This window comes from Manduca sexta, unplaced genomic scaffold (genome assembly GCF_014839805.1).
Source record: "Manduca sexta isolate Smith_Timp_Sample1 unplaced genomic scaffold, JHU_Msex_v1.0 HiC_scaffold_55, whole genome shotgun sequence".
NCBI lineage: Eukaryota > Metazoa > Arthropoda > Insecta > Lepidoptera > Sphingidae > Manduca > Manduca sexta.
The window spans coordinates 36443-43461 of NW_023595352.1; positions in this window are offsets into that span (position 1 = coordinate 36443).

The window sequence follows — 7019 nt, forward strand, 5'->3', positions numbered from 1 at the left end:
GTCGTTACACTGTCAGACCCTATTTTCTAAGCGATCTTTGTTCCTTCAAAAGCTTAAGTCGGACATATTAAATTAGAATTGTTATGGCAGTGACAGATTTATGTGGACGTTTCATAGTTCGTTGCCGAAGCTCAGGCTTCATAAAACCCACCTCTCCCTTCCGAATTTGCATTTCACTTTCCTATAGGTCGGCAACACATGTACTACAATTGTATATTTTTAAATTGTACATTAAAACGGTTTATCGGTTTTTACGTGTTGAAAGAAAGATAGACGCAGCCGAAATTAGACATTTTATTTATAATAATCTATAGTCTAAATAAAATAATAATAACCCGACGTATCACCCATACGAAAATACCATACATAAGTAGTCTACATATTATATTTTATACCCGACTATAATAAGATACAATAGCCAAATGTGAATATTATAATATTTACATATATTAAAAGAGAGATTTATGTTATTTTTCTTAGTTATCTTTCGATACTGTAGGTATACGGAAATAATGTTAAAAGAGATAAGTTTAAGTTAAATAATAATTTAAGACCACTTGAAATCCAACCAAAAGAAGTTCAAGTTTTGTGGGCACCCGACTTATATTAAATATTTTAAACAATACTTATAAATAAGAAATGGGTCCTCTACCTATTCTCTAGCAAAATACAGAAATAATTCGATTAGAATAAGTTGTATAGTTTATATCAATCGTTTCACGTTTTTCAACTGTAGGAAATTACTTATAGCATACTAAAGTGACAATAAAATGCTGTATAATAACATGTTGAGTATTATGTTAATATATTTTATAGTAAGTATGTACTGAATACCTCGGTGGCGTATTTGTAATTGTATACTACGTACGCGTACAACTACCGCGCTGAGGTCCTGGGATTGAATCTCGGGTCAGGCCAAAATACTTGAGAATGAGTTTTTCGTTTTTAAAAAAAATACCGCAGCTCGGAGTCAGGAAGTTGGCGGTGTGATGCCTCCGTGCCTCGGAAAGCACGTAAGGCCGTTGGTCTTGCGTCTGATCTCTCTCTGGTATTATCGGATTGTCATCTCACCGGATTATAAGAGTGAAGGAATAGAGAGTGCACCTGTGTATTGCGCACACAGTTGTGCACTATAATATGTCCTGCGTACTTGGCTTATCTTCGTTGAGATTGGCCGCCGTGGCCGAAATTCGGTTAGGAATCACCATCACCAATATATGTAAGTATATGTATGTGTCGAGAGATTCGCATTCCGAATTCTGTGCTTCTACACTATCTATACACGTGCCGGGCTTGGGCCTCGTGACTACGATACATTAGTAAATCAATATTTTTTCGGTTTATACATTTATATGTAGGTCTGTGTGATGGATTAAAACTGTTGACGTAATAATAACAAAAAATATGAAATCCGTCTTACTTACAAATAATAATTATTATTATACATAACACAGGCATAAAAACGAAATAGACTAAGATTTTTAGTAATAAGTAGCACAAAAAGTAATGTGAGCAGAAGATTCAGGTATCGGATAGTCGTCGTTGAGTACCCGATGATTAAGTAGATCTTGGCATTTGAAAATTGTTTTAGCATTGTATAAAGAATACATACGCAATGATACTTTTAGATAGCACCAGCTGTTATAAGTAACCTTTGAAACCGGATTTGATACGAAATTTGTACTACAAATAAACCGTTAAAATCAGTAAATGAACACATGTGCCTCGCTAAAGTAAAAAATGTAAAACAGTTCATATAAGTTTAAGAGTTACGCTGCCAGTTGCCACGGACCGATTCGCAGATTCTTAGATAAAAGACAGACTCATACTTTTACCATCCTTTGATCGAGGGTTTGAATTATAAACTCCAGTAGTTGGGGTTCCTAAAATGTCTTAAGTTCAGACTTTTAAGTTCTACAGCGCAGGAAGGATTTTTTGGAATTTTGAATAATACCTATTGGATATAATTTAACAGCTAGTCGTTTGTTACTGCATGCATTATAACAATAAGTACAATATGCGTTGAGCTATATTTATAAATGCCATTCATAGAATCCATGCGTCAATAGTTTTTACATTCACTAATATATCTCTAGAGTATACTTGTAATTGACTTTTAGATATAAATTTATAAGTTGCTATATTTTTTGTTCATACTAGCAAAAACACGTTGTGTTGTAAGTAAATAAGTGTTGATGACGCGCGTGTTATTAAATTTTCCATTTCAAGTGATTTGCGCGGCGGAGTATTTGTAGCAATAATATAAATACAAAAACTTAAATAACTTAAAACTTTGTTATAATAAGAGCAACTTTTTGTATATAGTGATAAAATTAAGCGTTGTTAAAAGACTGAACAGATATTACGAAGCCACAATTTAACCGTCAGAGGAACAAAGAATACAGCTGATTTTACGTGAATAAAAAAGTACAGAATATATACCGTGTTAACATAACGCTCTTATAATACAGTGCGATGAATAATAGAAACGGCGTGAGATTTTCGGTCGCTTATATACCCAGATCTTAAAACAAATATTTGTGACAATATAGAGGTCTAACTTGTTGTTTATTTTCGAATGGATGTAAAATGACATTTCAGTAAATATCAGTTGCCTCATGTATGCAAGAGCATTACTTAAGAAAAACTCGATCGATTTAGCTGATTCCTTTTTTGTTGTGTTCATAATTGTGCGCGTTATTTTGGCTTGAAATTTATATACTTTTATATCCGGATACTGTCTGACTCGGCGCGACGTGGCAGCGAGGTTGTATGGTCGTCTCGCCGCGGGTTAGCGACCACTTAGTTGAATTGTAATTTCAAACGAGTCAAATATGTATAATTTTACATGAGAAATAGGTGGCGACTATATAAATTACTTAGTTCGAATCCCAGTCTAGTAGGGAAACAAAATATGAATCACCGTACTTGCATTCATAAATAATAAAAAATAGGGAGATATGTGCAAAATTAGCTTGCGTTAGAGAACTGCTACCTATTTCAGTTTACGTTCACTAGTGTGTTATATTGTTGATTTATTTAAAAAAATATTATAGAGTACAATTAAAACTGCATTCATTTGTAAATTTTGTATTTAAAATTAAATATAATCAGTTATCAAATAATAAAATTTCCATTGATAGTGCTTTGTGAAGTATATCTGTTAGCGACCATTTTTTATAAGTGAATTATATAAAATTTTATGTAGAAAACATGAAGTCGCTAACTAAACCTTTACATCTTTAAGGTTATTGCAAAATTCAAATCCTAAGTTATATAGCCAAAAATAAAACATACAATAAACAAAAGAAAATGAGATTTTGTGAATTAGAATACGACTGCATGGTCGCTTGTTAATGTATAAATAAAATACGCATTTAAGCAGCTGGTCACTATGTGATAGTGTAATATTTAAAGGTAACTTTACGTAACTAGAAAACAATTAATATCTATGCATACTTAACCCATTCGTGGGCAATGGTAAAAACGAGGCTAAATTCGGATTTGATTTTTCTCAGTGTTGCTATAGGCAAATAATTTGCAATCAATTCGCATCCTTCCCTTCCTAACTTGCTCTAATAAAAGTTATAACGTTATTTCTATTCAATAACACAATACCAACACACTTAGGAAAAGCGACGCGAATTTTTTAAAAGTGGTTTGGTAAATATTTTGCCTATCCTCGAGTAAAGGTTGAAGTAACTACAGTCTACACTATAGTAAACAACGTAAATTAACAAAACTTATCTGTCAACGTCATGTGCTTTGATACTGTTTTGTTCTTTTACTGCATGTTCACATACCTCTCAGTCAACACGTAAATTGAGCTTCCTTTTTTATTTTAGGCTAAGCGGTTAGTATAAAATTTAGACAAATTTTATGCAACAATTATTCAAATAATTATAATATTTAAATAATACTCTTTGGTTTTATTACAAAAAGAAAGGTTGTAATCTGTAATCAAAGAAATCTATTCAGGGATGTGTCGCTTACTGAAACTGGGGCGGCGCAAAGACCCTATAAAGTGCTCGGTACGACAACCTCTCTGAGGTGCCGGCCTAAAATCTCGGGTTGCACAAAGTGATATTGTCTTTTTCTGCTTAGTGTCAGGCCGGAGTCTGGAATTTGTAAAATTTTGGTAGATATTATTTGTATACAGGCAAACACAACAATACCAACTTATGTTTGGCACGAAGTCCGCTATATACTACGTCATTATAAACCAGAATAGACAGTATGCCCCCGCGGCCATTGTCGTTTCTCATTTGATACACAAAAAATACACTTGAAATTGTACCGCTCTGTTGTTTTCTGCACTTTTGTTTTGTGTCCAGTACGATTATAATGTAATTATGTTTATGAAATTTATTATGAGTATTAAGGTAAGTCTAGACTAGCAAGTTTCAGGGAAAAATATGGAATAAAAATTTCCAGAAGGGTTCCAGGGTTTTTACAGTTGCATGAATATTTAAATAATTCTATACCCATGCAACTGACCTAAACTCCAATAAGCTGCAAAGTTTGCAGAAGTCAGGTTGTCTTGATCATTTATCCGGTAAAATGCCTTGCTAAAATTAAATTCTGCTAGTTTTCTTATTAATTAAAACCTTGGTTCAGTATTAAAAGTGATGGCCGCAAAAGGTAACATTCTCTGAGTAGATTTGTAAATACATATTGCTTTTGGAGATTAATATCTGTTTGATGCATTCAAATGTCTAGACTCTAGAGTAATGGAATATGTTTTAAAATAACTTATATACATATTATTATTATCACCTTTATTAATTAAGCAAATTAAATGAGAAAGATTCGTCACCTTAGTCGGTTGTTGAGGGAGAGTACAAGTTGTGTGGACCAACAGGTTTCTACCTCCTGGGTTTCATAATTAATTCCCTGGACGTGCAATATTTTATGTGCAGCCAGATGAACTGGAAGATTAGATAAGCAAATGAATACCAATTATTTTTTAAGATGAGGTGCTCTACATAGTAGAGTCAACATTTTTTATAGAACGTCAAATTTTTCTGATGGTAGGTTTATCGTATAGGTACTATAGCTTTGACCATTTTTACTGTCATATCGCAGTCTGCAAGCATAGCTGCGGTTGACGGACAAAGTAACCAGTTTATTTATTTATTAGGCATTAGGCGAATCACGAGATCATACATTAATAGCTCATCGTGACAAGCAAAAGGAAATAAATATAGGTATATTATAATTCAATTTCCGGGTTGTGTTACTATTTATAGGCCTATTAGTGCTTACCATCAATAATCTTTTTGAAACTATGGAAAATTTTACTTATTATCATCCTTGACTATAGAGTTTAAAAGTAATTTTCTATAACATAATATAAAAAATATTTTGTATATTTTTATCAAAAAAACATAATAAAATATATGATCGTCACGTTTGTAAACATTTGTTGTCCTGCAAACTAATAGCATGTTTATTGTTTAGTGTTCAATGTTCATGATAGAGGTGTCACGTCATGTCACTGAATCGACGCCATGTTGCCGGAGTAAGCGTTTTGACAGTTTATTTATTGAGTGTGTAGTGTAAATTTTTTTTAAAATGAAATACATATAATTAAAAAATACTTAAAGGGTCCATAGATACCACTAAATAATATGAGATAGTGTCAAGAAAGTAATCAAATAACCCTGTTACCAATTATGTAAATTCCTTTGACGTCAGGACACGAGATGCTGACGTATTAAATTGGTTTTACGTCGATTTTATTCATACATCGCTAATATGTTAACACTATAACTTCGCGGTTGGTGAGTATCATGATGAGATCCGGTTTTTTTGCACTTTGCTAAACCGTGTATATTGGAGATTCAACCAAGCAGGTTGACGCATATTGTGTATTTTCATGACTTGCAATTGATCCAGAGGTATGTGTATTGCATATATGAATAATCGTATACGATGTATGTTGCATAGAGAGGTCGACAAATAAAGACAATTCGCTGATGGTAGAGTATATTTCATATCAGCCCGAACAGCGACCATCGCACACGAGGTGTTAAAGCCCGCCATAGTGGCCCACGTAAGTGTGTCTGTCGTGCCGGTTTCAGCCTGTGTATATCCGGTTCGAACAGGCCGGCATAATTGTGTCAACTGCCGAGGGGTATTGATCTCTTATCAGTCGACATTCTATTGGACTCCACTCTATTTAAATACCATCAGTTGCAATGAGATCACTTTGCCGTGCAGGTATAAATAAAAACATAAATTTATTTATATCAATTACCCTTTAAATTCAAGTATTGTTTTTATTAAATAGGTAAGTTTACGGTGTTATTATTTAAATGTTAACATTTTTACATTTATATAATGAGTGAACAGTAGGTAACTTTAGTAATCTAAAATTATGCTCCTTCTTTAGAACTTATGGTAATAAAGTCTAACCTATAAGATTATTTTTCTGAGCGAGGTCATGAACTCAGTAAACTTGGTTAGCTTATATAGCAAATTATGCTTTTCGATTTTAACTAAAGTATATAGTTTGTAAGAATTGTGTCATTTCCATGAAACAATTTTTACAAGGTCGGGTAATAAATACCGTTAAAAATTTCCTGATTAAACTCGTATTATTTTATAAGAAACATTCACTAACGCAGATTTTTTTAGTGACAGCACGCGGGGCACACAGAAGACAGAATGACCCTGAAGGAAATTTCGAATGTATCGAAAAAAATGCTATTAAAAAGTATCTATAGAGAGGGGGAGGGGTACAAAATGATGGCCTTACAACATTTGATAATTAGCGTGCCCCGCAAAAAAAGTGACAAAAAAAGCCTGTACTAACGTATTTAAATATGCCACCTTGTAGTTAATTAGAAACTATTATACTCATTGATAAAATACATAAGTACATAATATTCGTAATTAATGGTAATAAATAATTTGCGTTGACCAATGCTTTGACCAGATATTATGCTCAAGCCCATAGCCATGTATTACTTAAAACAACGAACAAATTGCTAATGCTGCTGCATTTCGTATGAACC